General features: G+C 32.4%; 1 protein-coding gene across 1 annotated transcript in view; it reads right to left on the reverse strand.

Annotated features, from left to right (window-relative positions):
• The window catches only part of LOC126738617 (protein decapentaplegic), an 80,695-nt gene extending 68,318 nt beyond the window's left edge, over positions 1 to 12,377 (reverse strand). Inside the window, exon 1 of the mRNA XM_050444037.1 lies at positions 11,783 to 12,377. The gene's annotated coding sequence lies outside the window, so the exon portion shown is untranslated. The remainder of the gene's footprint in view (positions 1 to 11,782) is intronic.
• Positions 12,378 to 20,098: the final 7,721 nt, after the last annotated feature.

Here is a 20,098-nt window from a genome sequence, read left to right on the forward strand (position 1 = left end):
GATGGTCCGACCAATGACGAAATAAATTTAGTAAGGTATTTATAAGTTTAAAAGAGCTGAACAAGTTGGGCATATAGCGATAATTCGAAACCTAATTAATTATTATGGATCTAGTTCGGAATATGAATATCATTTTCGTCTTGTAGAGTAAAACTAACGTTATGACCGTCAAATATTGGATCATATCAATCCTGGTGGACAGAGGTTCATTTTTAAATACTAATCTCAGATGTATCCTACAAATATTTAGTATTCTAGAGTAACCAACAGTACATTCATCTTCTTGTTGCTGAACAACTCAGATACTCGAAAACTGCATAATGCAAATAATCCTACCCACTGCGCCACTTTTGAAAAAAACCATCTAAAATTAAACGTTCGTATTAGTTATAAGCAGGAGTAAGATATAAAATATACAGTGCTTTCATTTCAAAACAAACCACCCTTAATAGCTTCTTAAAAAAAACACGTAAATTTAGATATTGCAGGGATAACCAACCCACTTCGCCAATTATAAGGTTAATGTGAAGAATTTTCCTTCTTAAAATAAATTTCATTTTCATTAAAAAATAATTATTTTATATATTATATTATATTATATTATATTGCAGGAATAGCCTACCCACTGCGCCAATTATGAGCTTAATGTGAGGAATTTTCCTTCTTAAAATAAAATTCATTTTCATTAAAAAATAATTATTTTTTTTTAATGAAACGTCGGCATTACCGTTATAATCAGGAATAATATAAGAGCGTTTGTTTACACATGCAAAAAAGCGAGAATATATAAATTGTTGCTGTTATGAATAGGCACTGCAGGTAACTATCTTTCTAAGAGGCAAACGTAAGGGAGCGACTATTTTGATTTAATTCTTAAAGCTTATCTCTAGATCGAGTGGCTGCTTCTTCTTCTTCTTATAGATTCGGGATCTAAGTCTAGGTGTTATAATTACCTTGTGGAGCGAAACTAGCGTTATAACAGTAAAGCATGACGATTACCATACATGACGGATACCAGAATACTACACAAGGCAAATAATGTCACCCAATAAACCAAATTAATTAGTGAGAAGATTGGTGGAGATTTTTGAACGCATGAATAGCTTTTTAAGTTTCAAATACGATAGTAAGGCATTTTGTTCTTAATAGGTAGGAATAAAAAGAAGTCATTAAATTAAGGTTATAAATTTGATAATGACCAATCAAATCAACGTCAGTTAGTTGTTATTTCAGCGGATGTATGATCATCATGAAGAATTATGATCTTGCCTTTTTTCCGTATTTCATCAAATGCTTTTGTACTTTTGAGCTTTGTTTTGCTTTGTTCTAAAGTATTGGTTACTGATGTTCAGATATTCAGACTAATGACTTGTTGGATTTGGTTGTTTTGGAATATCTTTACAATCGATTGCTGTTATTAAATTATGCAGGATCTAAAGCATACCATTTATTTTCATAGCTAAATGTTTATGTAATATCTTATTGACCATCTTGCACTGCATCAATGTTTTCTGGAACAACCACTGATTTGGGATGATCTTCTTGTCTTTTGTCACTGAATAAACGGCGAGCCCAATGGAACTTCTTATACCACGTTTCATAGTGGCCTAGGATCGCGCTTCATTAACAAAAGTGGAAGTAAATTGATTGATGCATGCAAAATTTTAAATGGCACCTAAAGCCTAGTATGGTGTTTAGGAAATTGACCTTGTTTGTTGATCAAAGATCAGCAAATCTAAAACATTTTGGAAAAGCTAAAAGATAAAAAGTAAGAAATTTTTTAGATGAATTGTAATGATTAATATTAAAAGATCTAGGAATACCAGCAATAGATAAAAAAGAAAAAATAGGGATTACTTAGGGTAACTATTTCAAACGCATTTATACCTTAGGGACAAACGCTTTGATAAAAATGTCATGAATGACTTTTTTCTATCGTAATTGCTCCTTAGGGATAAATGCTTTGATAAAAATGTCATTAATGGCTTTTTTCTATCTTAATCGGTTCATAGTTACCTATCCAGAGTTTTTGGGTCCATATGACTCATTTTTTACTTATTTCTTTTTCTTCTGAGACCACCAAAGTAAACGAGAAAAAAACACCTTTAAAGCTTTAGTTGGTAAGTTTCCGCCATATATCATTATTAACACAATCAAAACTTTTGATAGATGCCAAAAAACAATTTTGCCGAAATTCTTCTACTGTGGATATTAAAGAGTAGAACTCCTAAAGAAGATGGCATTTTGTTTCATATGTACTAGTTTTCTCATGTAATGATTACATAACTGCTTTTATCAGTTTCTTTATGTCCTTGGATAAAGTTGATAAAAGTTATATGCGTCGAAATTTAGATAAATCATCTAGGCTCTCCTTCTTATGGATTGAAATTATTTTGGCATCTTCTAGGTATGATGGAAATATTCCAGTTTTCCAAGATTTATTTTCTACCAGAGAATCAGCCATCAACCCTAAATTGTTTTTTTATTTTTTATTGATATTCATAATATAAATGTAATTGTAAAGTGGACATCCAAGGGGCTGTTATGCACATAAGTCTCCTAATAGACCCGACATGCTGCACCGAGGATAACCGAATTTTACGCCTTTTTAAGCGTAGTAGTTGTCCGGTGAGATAGGCAGAAAGCCCATATATGTGTCTTTAAGGTTTAGGCCATTTTGCAGCTCCTAGTCTAGCAAGCAAGTCGGCTTCCTCGAGGCCCCATAGCAGAAGCCTATACCAGCTTTATCGATTATATTAATTCTTCAATTTTATTCTATTATTCATTCTGAAGCCATCTGTATATCAGGTCCTTATGGTCCCTCCTGTTTAGCACTTCTCTCTGCCTGCGATATGAGTCACAAAACCTTTACAATCAGGTGCCATATAGTCACGGCTCATCAGAAGGAAAGGATATTTTTGACGATTTTGACCTGTGACCAGGATTTCGCATAACCGATCTGTCCAGCCCATAGTTCACTAAGGATAATATACTCATTGCTTCAAATTGCCCCACAAGGTCCAGGGGCGATATTAAAGTGCGTTTTATTTCTGAGCGAGATAATACCTGTTTTTTTGGAGTGTGCCATTGATCATATTCCAATATTCTTTTTGTGAATTTTGACCATTACCTAGCCTTTGAGAATAATAACGTTCTTTAGTCAGTATTAAACTCACATTTACGAAACCACGAAATATTTAACGATTCTTATTAAAATATTGATCTAAATATGGAGATGATGCAATTGTTGGAGCCTTGTGAAGAAAGCGGAGATTCCTTGAAATAGAATCTTAAAATTAATATGCAAGTATCACAAATGTTAAAATATTAAAAAATAGACACAGGCAGGAAGGCAGTAATTTCTTATCTAAGAGTAGGTTAGTAATCTACAATAATATACATATGTAGTGATTTCCTATGAGCCTATACCACTAATTATTTTTAAGTATATTGGGTAATACAAGAAAATGTTTTCATTCAGACATTCCAATCGAATTCGTTATTTTCAATTTACGAAGAAAATTACTCGAAACGAGGAAAATTTCTATAATCGACTCACCACTGGACAAACCTGATTAATTTTCTTTAAAAAAGAAACCGTTTATTATTCCAACAAAGTATAATTTAGTCGGTTCTAGAAAACATGTGTTTTCCCTTCGGCTCTATATTAGTGTATACACTTTGCACTTTGTTTTTCATGTAGGAAAATATACAATGGTCGATTGGTTTATACGAAATTGTGTATGTTGTAGTGGGTTAAGTTTGTGTAATATCATCATAAGAGACGAAAATATCAGTTTGTAGGTTTTAGTTAAAAATATCCATTTATTTAAGATTTATGCAGGTTATGTAAGTCGAAGGAATTGGTAAGAAGGTTATTTTTGTATGCAGTGTATTACGAGAAAAATACATTTCATCTTATTGTAGATATAGACGTATATAGAGGACAGATGAGCGACCAAACTGGTTGAATTCCTATGGCGACGCTTGCTACTGCGGAGATGAAGAATTGAGAATCGCGACACAGAGGCGTGCTTCTTTTCTTTATTAAAAATATTTTTAATCTGACATATTCGTTTCCCAAATAACCTAAATGCTAAATAATCATGCAAATATTTTTTTTATTATAACTTACCTTGTCAAGGTATTTATTACTATGATCAATGTCTAAAAAATCATTAATTTAAAGGCATTAAATTAAATTATTATTATTAATTGCTTATTTTCCTTATATGTGAAAAATCCCATAAGAGGAGTGGATTTATCGAAAAATTATGGCGGTAATTTTACTGCAGAATCCAGTTTATATTGAAGATGAAACGTCAAAGGGGGTTCTTGCTGTAACCAAACGTTAAGCAATGTCATATTCTGACAATTAACATCATGTTATTGACTGAAAAAAAAATTTCAGGATACTGTTGCCTGTGCTACGAACAAAGATAGAGTAAGTAAAATTTTAAAAGCAGTCGCAAGAGTTTTACACGCTTCTAATCCAAAAGACAAAACGAACAGTTATATGCCTTTTTAGCACTGCAATCTAATTTCTCTCCATTTCTTTTCGCTATATTTAACAGAACAATGACATCAATTTTACTAAACAATTCCTTTTCGTTTAAATAATTTGAGTATACTTGAACCAGAAAATTGCTTTTTTTAAAATTAATAACAGGTTCTGACTGTAAACTCCTTTATTAACGACTAGATAAGCCTCGAATATGTAAAGGAAACCGAAACCCTTTTTGATTTCTCTCATACTTAAAATACTATTTAAAACCTCAACAGTAAGCTTATCTAGAAATTCAATTAAAAAACCTTTTATTGCTTAATACGTATCCAAAGCTGCATTATCTGCGACTTTCCCTGACGTCTTACGTTTTCTTCTCAAAGTTGCTTAACGTTAAAAATAACAGAATCACTAAGGCTTGATCTCCATTTTAGTAGATGGTCCTTCAACGTTTCCAGTATGTGTCAGTGTTTTTTGCAAAGACGACTTTAACAGTTTAAAACATTTTTTGCATTTTATAAATTGAAGTATTTCTGTCCAGAAGAGTCAAAGAACAATGCCATCGGATATTTCAATAGATCCAACACTTCTTATTTCGTATCAGTTATCTCAATTTGTATATCTAGTAACTTCTCAAAGGCCTTTCGTACTTGATCAAGTTGAGTTAATAAACTTTTCACTGCTGCTGCATTGCCATTACATCTAGAGGGTGCCATCAGAATGGCACTATAATTTCTATGATTTTTTTGAGAACACCCTCTCGATTAGTAGATCTCGGAATAAAAAAGTATATTGTGGCAAAAAAGAGAATTGCTTGCAAATTGATATGAGCCGCATAGACGCCCGCTAAATTAAGGGAATTATTAGCACGTGGAATAAAATTGGCTAGTTCATTTTCGCTTTTCTAGGATATCTCTACAATGAATGATTCCTTGAGGCTTTGCTTAGCAGAAAAGGTATGGTATCTACAAAAAAATCTTTGGGTGAATCATATTTTGTACTAAGAAATCAGTTTTTTTTTTAAATAAAATACCTCACTTTTAAAAAATTCGAAACCAATGTGAAAACTCTTTACTATATTAATATTTTTCGGAGAACATTTGGCAGTGTTGTCGCCCTTGACAAAATTCCATAAGGTTTAAACTCGGCAGTTATTACCAAAGTCCATGATAAATTCTGGTTTTTATTTTTCCTGTTATAATTTTAATTACGATTCCGATTTCTATTCCAAATTCCAATTGGAATTCCAATTCCAATAGCAATCCAACCAAATCTCTTTTGTCGTTATTATTACAAAAAGCGTGATTATTAATAAATGCGCGATGAGGATGGCTATTCATCACTTGTGTATCAAAGTTAATAATTTGATCACAGTATAACCGGAAAGAATCAATTTCAATTATTGCGAAATACCACTAAAAGTATAATTTTTCAATAATTATTGTTTGTGTTTTAGCAATTAAGTTTTTTTTCAGGTCTGATAATTTTAAAATGCATCGCATCTCTATGAAATGATCAAAGCGACGTGGAAAGCGTTGTAGCTAGTATGTAGCTTAACTTACAAATTAAATTACAAAACAGTTTTAGCACTAACCAAAAATCTCTATTTTAGTCTCGACACATAAGTTTTAATCTTCTCCCGAAGATGCTAACATCGTTAGCGAAATACGTGTCAAGAGAAAAATAGAGTTTTGGTTAGTGGTAAAACTGTATCGTAATTTGAGTGTCACATTAAAAGTTCCACCTATAGGACACATATAGGATATATTTTAGAAATAAACAACCTATATACGGAGACCGTAATAAACCAATTTCAAAAATACTCATTGGTTTTCGATGACTTAAAGTATACTTCAATTTATTTAATTTTGGTTTGATTTTCTTGTTAAATTTACTTATTTGTTCCACTTTTTTTGTAGATGTACGATTTACAGAAAAAATACTTAGGAAAATTATTTTTTTGAAAGAAAAATTAAGTACATTCCTAAAGAAAAATATATTGAAAAAACGTTTTCAGTCAATTTTCACGCAGGTTTACTTTTGTGAGAAATTTGTTAAAAATAAATAATAAAATTATTTCTCTATTAGAGTTTTTCCAAGAGCATTAACATTTTTGGAAAAAACAGAGGTTTCCCTGGATATGGCTCCTGATATTTTCGTAATTAAATAACTTAATTGTCAACAAAGACCATTAAATGTAGTGGATGTTCACAGAGAAGCAGCCACTAAAAGCTTGTTATTAGAGATAGAAATAACTTATTTGAATAGGGAACCTAAATTAATTATCGGCATATTAACCGACTCATACTCCTTAGATACGAAATGTCCATCAATCATTTACTATCTTACAAAACTTAAATCGAGAAAAAATTACGAATTATAATTTTTTATAACTTTTGTTATTATTATGATATTTTTTATGTACCTTAAAAGTTATTACCTAAAATATTCTTTAAAGGTCACAAACAACAATTTTAATTCATATTTAAGTATTGCTAATTTAAATATTCCATATGCTTATTAGATTTGTTTTTGGGAAGTTTTGTAGATTTGTAGATTGTACAGTTTTGTGGCAATAAATATGATATTGTCGGCGTTTGTGAAGCGTGTCTAAATGAAAATATATCTAGGCATTAGGTTACTATACCAGGCTATAAGTTTTTTATAAAAGCTAGAACAGGTAGAGTTGGGGGTGGTATTTACACACGGGTCGGTATAAGTTAGGCAACCAATTTGCATTAACACGCAACCTCCAAATATATTTATTAAAAGAAATTACAAAAGGGAATCACATTGATTGTTCAAATTTATCACCAATTTTCCACAGCGTTACCAGACTTTTGGGCGTTGCCGGACTTATGCTGATTTTTCGAGAGCGTTGCCTGACTTATGCCGGCCCCTTTATTCGGTCAATCCAGGTATATCAATCCATAAGTATTGATATCGAAAATGTAAGAAATGTTGAAACCCAATTTATTATTTACATTGTGAGGTTCTTTTGGATATGTGCAATTAATTAATGAGCCAACCCGATTACAAATGCTACAGCTACATGTTTCGATCCCGTTTTTATGAACTGTAAGAGCATTTGTCATAAAATAGGAACTATTATTTATCATTTAAGTGATCACGACAAAATGAAAGTTCAATGTGCCATGGAATAATATTTTTTATTTTAATGAAATAAATGAAAAAGTTCTGTTACTAAAAAGTAGTATAACTTTGCTGTTTGAATTTTATGCACCGTACATGAGAATTAATAAAAATGCTGCCCCCTGGTTAACTGAAACCCCTGAGGGTTGAGTCTAAACTCATTCTAGAGGAACTTATAAAAATAATAAATGTCCTGAAAATCTGGCTTCTATAAGACTAGAAAAAGCTACATATTTTCAAGGTTTACAGTATCATAAATCCATTAAAATGCTTTAAAGACGTTTAAACCTCAAAATTAAGCCAGAGGATGGCGTCCTTTGTGTAAAAATTTATTTTATAAGAGCACTGATCGGATTCATGAAAGACGCTTATAAAAAAGTTATTTATTTAATTTGGATCACATATTATGTTGAGAGGAAAACATTGAGCATCTGATAAAAAAACTTTCATGTTATGTCAGTTATCATAATATCTTTGGATTATTCAAAAGCATTTGATGTTATATTGATTATGGATTGGTAATTGCAAGATTGCTATGTTGGTAGTAGTTTGAAAAATATCAGTGTATTAGAAGTTTGAAGACGCCACATTGTTTAGTATTTGTTTGGCAGCCATCAATAATGAACGTTTTCAGTGAATTTGTAAAAATGGAGAAAATTGGTCATGGTTATGTGATACAATACTTTTATTTGAAAGGCCTCAGCCCAACCAATATAAAAGCTGAACTGGATTCTACTCTGTGTGAGTCTGCTCCTTCGTTAACAACAGTAAAATATTGGGTAGCAGAGTTTAAACGAGGCCGTACGAGCTGCCAAGACGAGCATCGCAGTGGTCGACCAAATGAACTGACGACTCCAGAAATTTTAAAGAAAATTCACAAAGTAGTACTGGATGATCGTCGACTGAAAGTGCGCGAGCTAGCGGACATAGTAGGCATTTCAAAAAGTGCGGTACATCGCATATTAACTGAAAATTTTGACATGAGAAAGCTATGTGCAAGATGGGTGCCGCTTTTGCTCACATTCAAGCAAAAACAATGTCGTGAAGATGTTTCAATTGAGTGTTTAGCGAAATTTAATAGCAACAAAGCAGAATTTTCGCGTCGTTTCATAACCATGGATAAAAGATGGGTCCATCACTTCACACCTGAGACAAAAGAACAATCAAAACAATGGACTCAAAAGGGAGAACTGGCTCCAAAGAAGGCGAAAACCGTTTCACCTGCAGGCAAGGTCATGGCGTCGGTTTTTTGGGATGCGCGAGGGATAATTTTCATTGACTATCTTGAAAAAGGTAAAACTATCAACGGCGAGTATTATGCGAACTTATTGCAACGTTTGAGCGAAGGAATTAAGCAAAAACGGCCGCATTTGGTTAAGAAGAAAGTGTTGTTTCATCAAGACAATGCACCAGCTCACAAATCCTTTATTGCAATGGCCAAAATTAACGAATTACAATTGCTATTTCATGCACCCCATTCGCCAGATTTAGCCCCCTCAGATTATTTTCTGTTTCCAAACTTAAAAAACTGGCTCAGTGGTCAAAGATTTTCCAACGATGAAGAAGTGATCTCTGCAGTCAATGGCTATTTCGAGGCGCAAGACAGTTCTTATTATAAAAAGGCTAATAAAACATCGTTGGGAAAAGTGAATAGAGCTGAAAGGAGATTATGTTCAAAAATAAATACATTTTTTTCCAAAATTTTCGTGTTTTCTTTCTTGGGTCGGGTACTTCTAGGACCACCCTCGTATTGTTATTTTTTTAAGAGCTATATATGAGGTCGAACTTAACACGTGCGCACGCAATAATGTTTTCTTTGATGCTTAGTGTATTGATTTGGACTATGCTCATATCATCCAAGCTATACATTATTTTGATGCCATGGATTGTAATGTTATATCAAACACTGTAAACAGGGAACTACAGTTGATAAGTCAGTATTCAAAAGAACATAACTTACTTATCCAAAATGGCATTATTTTCTAGGGAATAAAAAAAATTACTGAGAACGGTCAGACAATACCATTTTCTAACAACATGAAGGTCTTGGGTTGACAGCTCTCTAAGATATACTGTTGTAGAGGCGTGACTTCCGAATTCGTATGCTATAAACAAATAAACATATTTTAAATTTTAAGATAGAAAATATCTTTTAATTTTAATTTATATTTTATATTATCAATCTGATTCTGATAAGTCGTACTTAGAATGCTCGTGTAACTCTTTGAATAAAGGCATGTTTATTTATTTATTTTTACGTGTCATTGCTAGCTGGAAAATTAAGCCTTGTCTTCTTCTAATAAGCTTTAAGAATTTTCTTTTTCTATTTATTCGTTTTTTTTAAATTCTCACTTCTACGTTACTCCTATATATTATATTGGACTATGTTTCTAAAGCTAATTTGTAGAAGCTGTGATTGTAATCTATTTATTAATATATTTAGATATTAATCTATTTAAAGTTCGTTCATAATGTAAAAACTTATAGACCCATAGTGTTTTTAATTCATGGTCTTAAAGCTTCGAAATCTTGCTTTGTAGGAAAATAAAAACCTATATTACACCAATGTTATGTAAGGAGTAACATGGTTTTGTTAGTATTAACAGTTGTCAATATATATGTCTTTACAGATTAAATTTCACAACCAATGACAGCAAATAACAGTTTGACATAATTTTCACAGATTGTGTTAAAGCTTTCGATTCGAAGCTGGATTATGAGTTATTGTTGCAAAAATGAAACTTCTTTAGATTCTCTAACCGTGCAAAATTATTAGTCCAGTCTGATCTATCGGAAAAATGCAAGTAGCAAAAATTGTAGGCGGCTGTTCAAAAGAATTTGTAGCAATGTTGGGTGTTCCGAAGGAAAGTAATTTGGGCCTTGTATTGTTTACCCTTTTTATTAACGATTTTCCTAATGTTAACGTTCATCATTAAAAAAGCGTTCTTGTTTCAGATGATTTCAAGATTTTAAGGCAGTAACTGAAAAAGATGATTTTATAAAATTGCAGCAGGACCTGCAGAGTTTCTTAATAATTTTCTTTAAACAAAACGTCACTAAATATTGGCAAATGCTCTGTTATGGCCCTCACACATAAAGTACAACCTGTTTGTTATGATTTTACCTTGAATATTCTTAATCGTAGTGACAGTGGTGAGGATCTTTTAAATACATTTGCAATCTAATTTCAAGTTTAACTTACACTTTAGCCATATTGTTATCAAGGCATATAACAAATTTGGATTTATTATGAGTAACTCAATTTTTTTTATAAAATCTGATACAATTAAAACTCTGAATAAGACCACATTACCATATCGATCATATTGAGAAGGTGCATATAAAGTTTTTGCGGTATTTATATTTAAGAGAAAATAAAAGTCTATCGCTACTTAATATCTTATAATTCAATATTAATTAGTTTCAAACACTTGTTCAAAGAAGATTAAGTCGCTCTGTATTAATTGACGTATTTTCTGATTAATCGTTCTTTTTTTTTTTGTTATTTATTAACTACATCATTAATAATATTAGATATAAAGACTGTTATTTGATAGAATTGATAAATATAAGAGTCCTTAATATCAACCTTAGGTTAAGAATGCAGGGAGATTTTTTTGTTAACTTGTGCAGTCGTTTTCCCTTTACTTTAATGTTGAAAACATGTAATACATTGTATGGACATTTTGACTTTAAACCGTCGTTTGGTAAAGAACAATAACCTAACATTGGTTATGGCCTGTATAATTTATAGGTGTTATGTTACTTTTTAGATTTTAGTAAGTCGTGCACACAAACTGGCAAATCAATTGTGTTTCCAATTACATTTTTAGCTGCTTTATATTTTGAAATAAACAGTATTTTTATTATTATTATTATGTAAATCTTTTTTAATTGTTGTTATATGCTATTTTGAAATAAGTGACAAAAATTACTTATATATATGGACATCTTATAATATAGACATTATAAATTATTTATTTTTGCGATTTTTTTGTTGGGCAATTTATTAGTTATTTTATAAGTAACAGTAAGACCAATAATAATATCAATTTTTTTGCCTTGACCTAAACTCTTTTAGGTACGAATATTTTTTTAAAGTAAAATTTAATAAATAAACCTTACCAGTATGTAAATCCTTGTTTAATAAAAATGAAGCCAGCAACTAGCCAGAAAACTTGAAAGCCACCACACGCTTGTGTAAGAAGTGGTGACCGCGTTCTCGAACTTCTACTCTCAAAAAATTCACCGTAGACTACATGTCTACAACAAGAGAACCTTGATTCACGAGCAGCAATAACGTTATTATTAATAACGACATTCGCGAACCGTTCCTGTATCTCTGATCTTTTAATATTTTAATTTCAAAACCACTGTATTACTACCGTTTTTCACACTCACTTCAAGAACACACTAGTTAGGCCAGTTTAGACACTGTGGAATTCTCGTTAAATTAGGAAATTGACGCCCACGGGGGCCCGCTTTTTATTATTATTATACTTATTATCGTCCTTAGTCACTCAGATTTTTCAGTTTTTTTTTCTCTTTTTAATTCGCACCAGACGTCGCGGCCACCTTTTGATAATTAGATAAATATGATTTTTTTAAATTAAAATTGTGTGTATACATGTATGTGTGTGTGCATGGTGAGCGCACTGCAAAGCGACTGATGTCCGATTCGGTCTGAAGGTAAAATTTAACTAATGGCAAACAACAACAGGTGAGCCCGATGGTGTGCCGCGGAATACCAGTTTTTCGCCTTGCTACTTTTTCATTAAATCGGATTATCATTTACATATTTGTGTCTCTTTTTCGTGACATTTTACTTGGAAACGTTTTCAATGCACCTCGTAACGCCTCCCAGTCATAAACACGTATCTTTCGATAAATCCTTTTTTAATTGAAATGAACTGGTAAAATGCAACCAAGTTTTCCACTGGAACCGTCACCTTTCATGCAGTCAACACGTGGGTGTTCTTTGTCCTTTCCTTATTTTTCCTAAACCTCCTTTCCGTCCCTAGTTGGTATTTTGCGGATACTATTCAGGCTAGTATCCAGGATTCGAGAAAGAAGCAGACTACGCTCTGATACTGAGAACCTAATCAGAAATCCTACAAATAGATGACGTCGATACTAAACATAAAGTTGAAATTCTTGAGAATAAGGTTTCTGCCAGGCCACTAACTGACCAGAGATGCAAGTTAATTGATGATTTTAGGTTCTACTTAGGAATTGAAGAACTCGCCGTTTACACCCTCAACTGTGCAAAAGTGAGATTGCAATTAATACATGAAGAGAAATTTATAGTAGAAATTGTATAAAGCAAATAAACTGTAGCGATTTTACTGGTGTGAACTAAAAAACTGGATGCATATCATCTAACTTATTTACACACTTACACTACTAAATACAACCATTTACGACTACTAGAAATGTTTATTTGCACCGTATTTATTTACTACTATTTATGTTCGATTTAAATCTCGCGCCAGTATTTCGAACAGAACTCCACTGAACTGTCAACTTCCTCTCAGCGGCGTCACGGCTCCTAGATACTGGGGCTGAACATGATTCCGGAAGATTCGCCGATTTTCCACACGATTCCAGAGATTTCGTGCGATGTGCCCAATTGTATCATTCCTAATTGATGGAGAATGGAGATCGACTTGTATGGCTGTTCGGTGTGCCCACATAGATTAATACTACTTAGATAGGAAACTCCCGTAAGAGCCAATAGAACACTGAAAGTCGATTGACTGTTGCGCCCTCTAAATTTCGAGGAGTAACCTGAAATGAAAATGAGTTTGTGACGTCATAATAGCTGGTAATTTAAAATTTGATTATGGTGTCAAATTTAAATTTTGCTCTACTATACCATGCGCTTAAAATTAGTGGGAAATGCGAGGTTCTTTAAGAAGTTATAGTACGAAAAGAGAAAAAATTACAAATCGAGGACTTTATTTAATATAGGGACAAAAAAGTTCCAATTTAATACTTTTTCAGGCAGATTGAAAAAATTTTAATTTGGGACTTTTTTTGTCCCCATATTAAATAAATCTGCCTAAGAGTCTAAACCCAAATAATAAGCAAATTGGGCCTGTTAAAAAACCAAGCAATGTGTCCTTTGCTGTCCACAGATTTAACATAATCACTTCTTCTTCAGAATCCATTTTGGGCTTTGGTTCTTTACGTTTGCACTTGTCATTTTCTACTACTATTTATGCAAATGCAATGTCGCCAATGTCTATATTCGATTCAAAGTTTTTACCGTTTTTATCTCATTTTACTTTGTAATGTAATTACATTTACAATGTAATTCACTACTTTTTTAGAAATTTTTTGTCTCCCTGGTATCAACACATTTAAATGAAAATTAATTACAGCTGAAACACAACACACTGAACTAAACAACTGATGGAAAAATTTTGTGCGAAATATGAGAATAGATCAATTTTTCGCAAAATTTGAGTAATGAAAGTTAGTTTTCTGGCAGAAGTAAAAAGAAAGCCTGTGAAAGCTAAAAAACGATGAAAAATGGCCTCATTTTATATGATATAATTTGATCTTTGACAGTCCGTGCAGCATCGGTAAAAGCAGTAGTTTAACTAGTTTTGCATTCTTAGCGCCATTTAAATTTCGAGGTGTAGAAGCTTTTTAGTGTTCCTTAAATCGCCCAAGCTTTCAAGGCCCTGGTGTGCCCATTTGTGTCATTTCTAAATGACGGTAACAGCTGATATGCCGTTGCTAATATCTTTACACTGGCCTCTCCTTAAGCTCATTTGTTCCCGAAATGATTCCAAAGATGGAACTTTGTATGACCCATGACAGGAGGTGGAAAGTTTCGGAAATGGACTAGTCCTTCCCGGTAACATCGGTTCCTGGTGGGCGCTCAAACTCCAGATTTGATAAGAGTTCTCTTCCCATTACTATTTAAGCTGGAGAGTCTCCTGTGCTTTCACCGACAAACCAGCAGGAACAAATGAAAAACCCTATGCCAGTCTCTTTGTTGGCAAGAGATTATTTTGGTCAAAAACCGATTAATGGTTCTATTCATTCATTCTATCAGGCCATGCGACTACGGTATAATACAGTAATCCTCGTTTTCTTGATTCCAAGCGTCTTACAGATGTTCTGGAACAAGCTAAACTCCAAGTTTTGACCTTGACCTGAATGTAGCTTCAAAGTTACACCAAATCGGCAGATCCATTCTTTTATTAATGCGTCACGATAGTAAAGGCTTCCTGGTTTGGTAGAGAGTACGCCTCCGTCCATTTGATGAAGCAGTTCATCATGACCGCGATGTACTTATTACGTACGCGGTTACTCTTTTGGTTGACAAGTTTGGTAGGGAACTGTGACGTATTATTCCCGAATCACTTAAAAATTATGATCTAAACATACAGTCGCTAAAATAAAAAGATTATTAGGAATTAAAGTGATGCTGTTTTTATTTTTTCTGTTAGACAAAAAAAAGGCGAAATCTTTGATCCTCCAAAGCTTAGCCTTTCTTTCCTCCCGAATAAATAATAAATAATGCTTTGGAAATTTACATGGATGAAGCCATAAACTAGCACTAAGGTGCCGGAATTAGCTTTAAATTTTCCTAAATTTAAATTTTATTTAGTATGTAACGTACTTTTATTAATACTTGCCTGTGCAATGACTGAAAAGAATATAATATAATATATGTATGTGCAACAAATATAACATAATGTAATATGCAAAAAGTACATGGTTTAAGCGCGAATAATTACCCCCAAAGGTAAAATTTTGTACATGGCTCTTAAGGAAGTTTAACGATGACAGTGGATTTACTTCATTAATATTATTTTTGGACGAAGCAGAATTTCGAAGGGATGGACTCACCACAAAGTACAATTTCAAATTAATTTATGGGCAGGAATAATTGGACAATAATAAATAGGACCTGTTGACTTACCACCTAGACTAAATGGCCAAAGGTATTTACAATTTCTTAAACAACAATTGCTCATTCTGCTAGAAGGTCTTCCATTACAAACACGCATAAATATGTGGTTTATGCATGACGGCGATCCACCTCATTTTAGTTAGTTATTAGTTGGAGAGAAAAATAGAAAATAAAATTGACACTCGCAGTATCTCGCAATCAACTTGGACTAAGGTATGTTTAGGTCACTTCCCATATTTTGGTCTATAGTATCTCCAGATTCAAAATTTCTTAATGTTTCGCAGACATCCTGTATAGATAACTGTTTCACTTGTATCGAAAAAGTATATTCAACAGCCCAGATAAAATAAATTTTTAAATTAATTTAAATATGCCTCTATGAAAAATTATTTACTTAGCCACATCTTAATCACACTGCATGAATCAACACAAAGTAATTAAAGTATATAGAAATACCTGTTGTAGTCTGTTCACACAGGCAAACTCTTGTTAGGAAAAAAAAAACTGAAAAGAGAGGAAGAAGAAAATAAATGTTGTACCCGAAATTGTGTGTGTGTGTGTCAAAAGAGATGACGAGGGATCGGAGGAGGCGGCTGCTTTTGTTTCGAACCGCCCCCCGGGGGGCTTCCCGTGACATTCCTTTAATGCCTTTTTCTCAGGGCCCCCCCTCTCACAGCATGATTCATTTGTTTTATCTCGACGCCGCATCTTTATGGTTTAATTTAATTTTATGGAAATGTTTTTCTCTTCTTCTTTAAGTAAACACGTCTTTACGGGGGGCGTGTATTTATTGATATTTATTGTTTATAAGAAAAATGACTTGGGTTTTAATAAATCCGGCCCGAAGTGGCAACAGAGCGCGGCAATTAACATTCCTGAAGAGCTACCATCATCAGGAGCAGCGTAGAACAAAGATACCCGTGAATACTCTTCTCTTCTGTTTTTCCCCGGTGGTGCTCGTTTGTTCCCACCGATTCAATATATATATGCTCTTTGATTCTGCTTCTTCTTTCTTTTCGTTTTATTCATGTGCGGACCTGTTTACGTCATTAGGTACGTTTGTTTCAGCAACACTTTTTTTCTCAACTTATGATTCATGCTCGAGTACAAATAACACTTGACAGTCCTGACTTTGTAAGTTATGGTAGGTAATACGATTTGTGATGTTTTTGTTGTTTCTGTTGTGATGACAAAAACAAGAACGAGATTATTATATTTACGAGGTAAATTATATTTTTTTTCTTACTATACTTTTTTTCCCTCCATTAATATAAAGTTGAGTCAACCATTTTCCACAAAGGTCTTCTGGAAATGTTTTAATTAAAAATTCCTAAGATATATGAATAAAAAATTATTACATATTGGAATAATTAATATTCATTGATTGTAGTAATAACGAATGCAAAATGTGCTGGATATCCCCGCCCCACGGGTAATATCGGCCGCCTAATTTTCCCAGCCTTACTAAATATTTTAAAATCCCTAGCACGCATAAAACACTATATTACATATATCCTACAAATATAGTATATTTCTTACAAAATAGAGTATATTTTGTAAACTTTGCTAAAAGTTTGTTTAGACACTGCTTGATCAAGGTGTAAAATTTTTATAGTGAAAAAGCACCCCAAACAGCATCATACGTCCTAGGTACGTCACTTTTATGTCATATTTATGTCCCTAAAAAGAAAGGAAGAAATAAAATGTGCTATATTACGTAAGAATAATCTTGTGTACAAGTTGCCTACAAACTAAAAAACAAAACAAAAATACAATTTCAAAAATGAACAAAACAATGAACAAAATTAAACAATAGAAGACAAAACTTTTTGAACATACTTGAATTAAAGATAACTAAATAAAACAATCAATAAATCAAAAACTGAATAAAAGTAAACTTGTTGACAAAACTAGAGAAGAAAAAGGAAAAAAAAACTTTCCAACATGTCCATTAAACATCATTAAAAAAGTCATCCAAGTACAATATCAGGAAAATTACATGTGTCCAGCAAAAGATGAAGCTCATCCATCTTGTTTCTTAGGGATTGTATATTAAGAATAAAGATACTTAAGCTTTTCGAAGAGCTAATTTCAATTTTACTAGTAGAATATGAACATGAATGAGATTCAACCTTCGTGGACATGTCTATAAAAAAGAAGAATTCAATTCACGATCAGTAATCAGTTCAGACTCATTAACTTGGTTACCTACGTTCATTATTATAAAAATAACGTATTTAGTACATACTTTTGGATACGTAGTTTGTACGTATGTACATTAATTACATACAAAATATGTACAGACATGTACATACATATAAATACTTAGAAAATGTTTTAGCTCTTATGCAAGAATAAAAAAAAACATATGTTTTTTTGTTAATACACAAAACTATATGCCAGGAAAGAACTTTTGTTCAAATATTGATATTTTTAAATACTTCTAAGTTTTATTTTCAATATTTCTAAATTCAGTAGGGTAAATAGAAAAAAAACTATTTGCGTGCTTCTTTGCTTTGATATAAAAAGTCAACGAATTCAGTATAAATAAATAAGACAACAACTGTCAAATTGAGATTCCCTTTATCCAAAAGACTAACATACTCTATAAATTTAGTTAGTTTACATGTTGATCTGATCGAAAAGTATTTACGTACAGGATTTTCAAAACATCTGAAAACTATAGATAATGGAGGTATTTTGTCATAATAATATATAAAAATTATCAAGATCGGTCACAAAAGCAACCCAGTGTTTTTGACTGTCAAATAAGTAATTGGCAACATGAGGGAATTAACACTGTTGACAGTGGTTAAGACAAGAGACAGATGAGAGAACGAACGCCCTTCAGTCGGCTTAACAGTATTGGCGTCATGGCGTACTTTACACCTGTGAATTTAGGCTTTATCAAAATTCGAATTATAATAACATTTTCCTATTACATTTGAATTTAGTTTTACTATTCACTCAGTAATAGAAAGGATCTACTACGATCTACCCTAATTTATGGTAAGAGCATAGTTATTTATTATAGTACTAATTTATTATTTAATTTATAACTTGCTTATTTTAAAATATAATTTTAAGGTGCAGCACTACAAGCAGAAATTAGAAGCACAAAGAAAATTGAGGATTGTATTTCACAATAGTTGCAAAGAACAAATGATGTTTTTTTTTTTGTATTTTCTTAAACGTTTATTTTTTGTTTGGTTTTTTAGACATATACATTGTCTGTTTTGTATTTTTATATATTTTTTTTATAATTAATATATATTCAGTTTTTATAAATGAGTTATTTTTTTCCAAATACATTTAACCACACAAAAAAAGGATTCTTGTAAACATCCTAGATACGTCATATTATGTATGTCCAATACATGACGTAAAATGTCCTAAAAGTACGTACATATGATGTAAAATCCTGCGGAAAGTAGACGTCCTATATACGTCCATAGTAAGTAAAACCTTCTTTTGGGGTACTTACTGTGTACGTACTTTATGTCGTACAAAACACGTCTTTAGTACGCATCTGTGCTGTTTGGGACATGGTACTATATAAAAAGTTTTTGTTTAAGTCCAGATATTTCAGTAACGGAGTTGAAAAAATCACTTTTTTGTTTGCAAATGAATTAATTTTAATTGTGTTAGCTATAGTTTACTTAAAACTGTGAATTGAAAATGAATAAACTACTGTAAATTTATTCACTTTTACCTAGTGCGTTCTTTTATCGGCAATTACTTTTGGGGTAGTTCCGGCTGTCCTTGTGCTAATACTATTTATTTTAAACATTTTATTATTTTTAGATGCCACGGACCTATATAAGAAAAACCACCAGAGCTTCTTGGACTTCCGAAATGCTCCAGGCAGCTCTTGTAGACATAGAAAATGGCCGCGCAGTACGAGAGGTTTCAAGAAGCTTTGGCAGTCCTAGAGCGACTCTTCAAGATCGACAGGGATGGCTGAGTAACAATACCATACCATCATTGGGACGCTGTCCAGTATTTACTCAAGAACAAGACGTCTATTAGCATAGCAAATAATGAATCTTGCAAAGCTCTTTTTTGATATTACGCCAGTGCAAGTTCAGCAACAACAAGGGTCAACATTTTTGCAAAATCCAATAATTTGGAAACTTGACTTAAGATGATTTTTACGACGTAATCGAGAAATTAGAATAAGAAAACCGGAATCAACAAGAGTAAATCGATTGACGGCTTTCAACAAAGATGAAATTGGTATATTTTTTGCAAACCTGAATGCTTTAATGGACAAATATAGTTATTATATAAAGTATAAGTATAAGTTTTCTCCAGCAAGAATATTTAACGCTGATAACACAGGAATTACGACCAACAAAATCTATGCCAAAAAAGTTTAAAAAAGAGTTGGTTCTCTAACTACCTGGGAGAAGAAATAAACCAAAATTGTTATGTGTGAATTTAGCGCCTCTGGAAAATACGTTTCGCCAATGTTCAATTACGCCAGAAAAAAAATGGCAGATCGTTTGAAG

This window comes from Anthonomus grandis, chromosome 7 (assembly GCF_022605725.1).
Source record: "Anthonomus grandis grandis chromosome 7, icAntGran1.3, whole genome shotgun sequence".
In the NCBI taxonomy this organism is placed as follows: domain Eukaryota; kingdom Metazoa; phylum Arthropoda; class Insecta; order Coleoptera; family Curculionidae; genus Anthonomus; species Anthonomus grandis.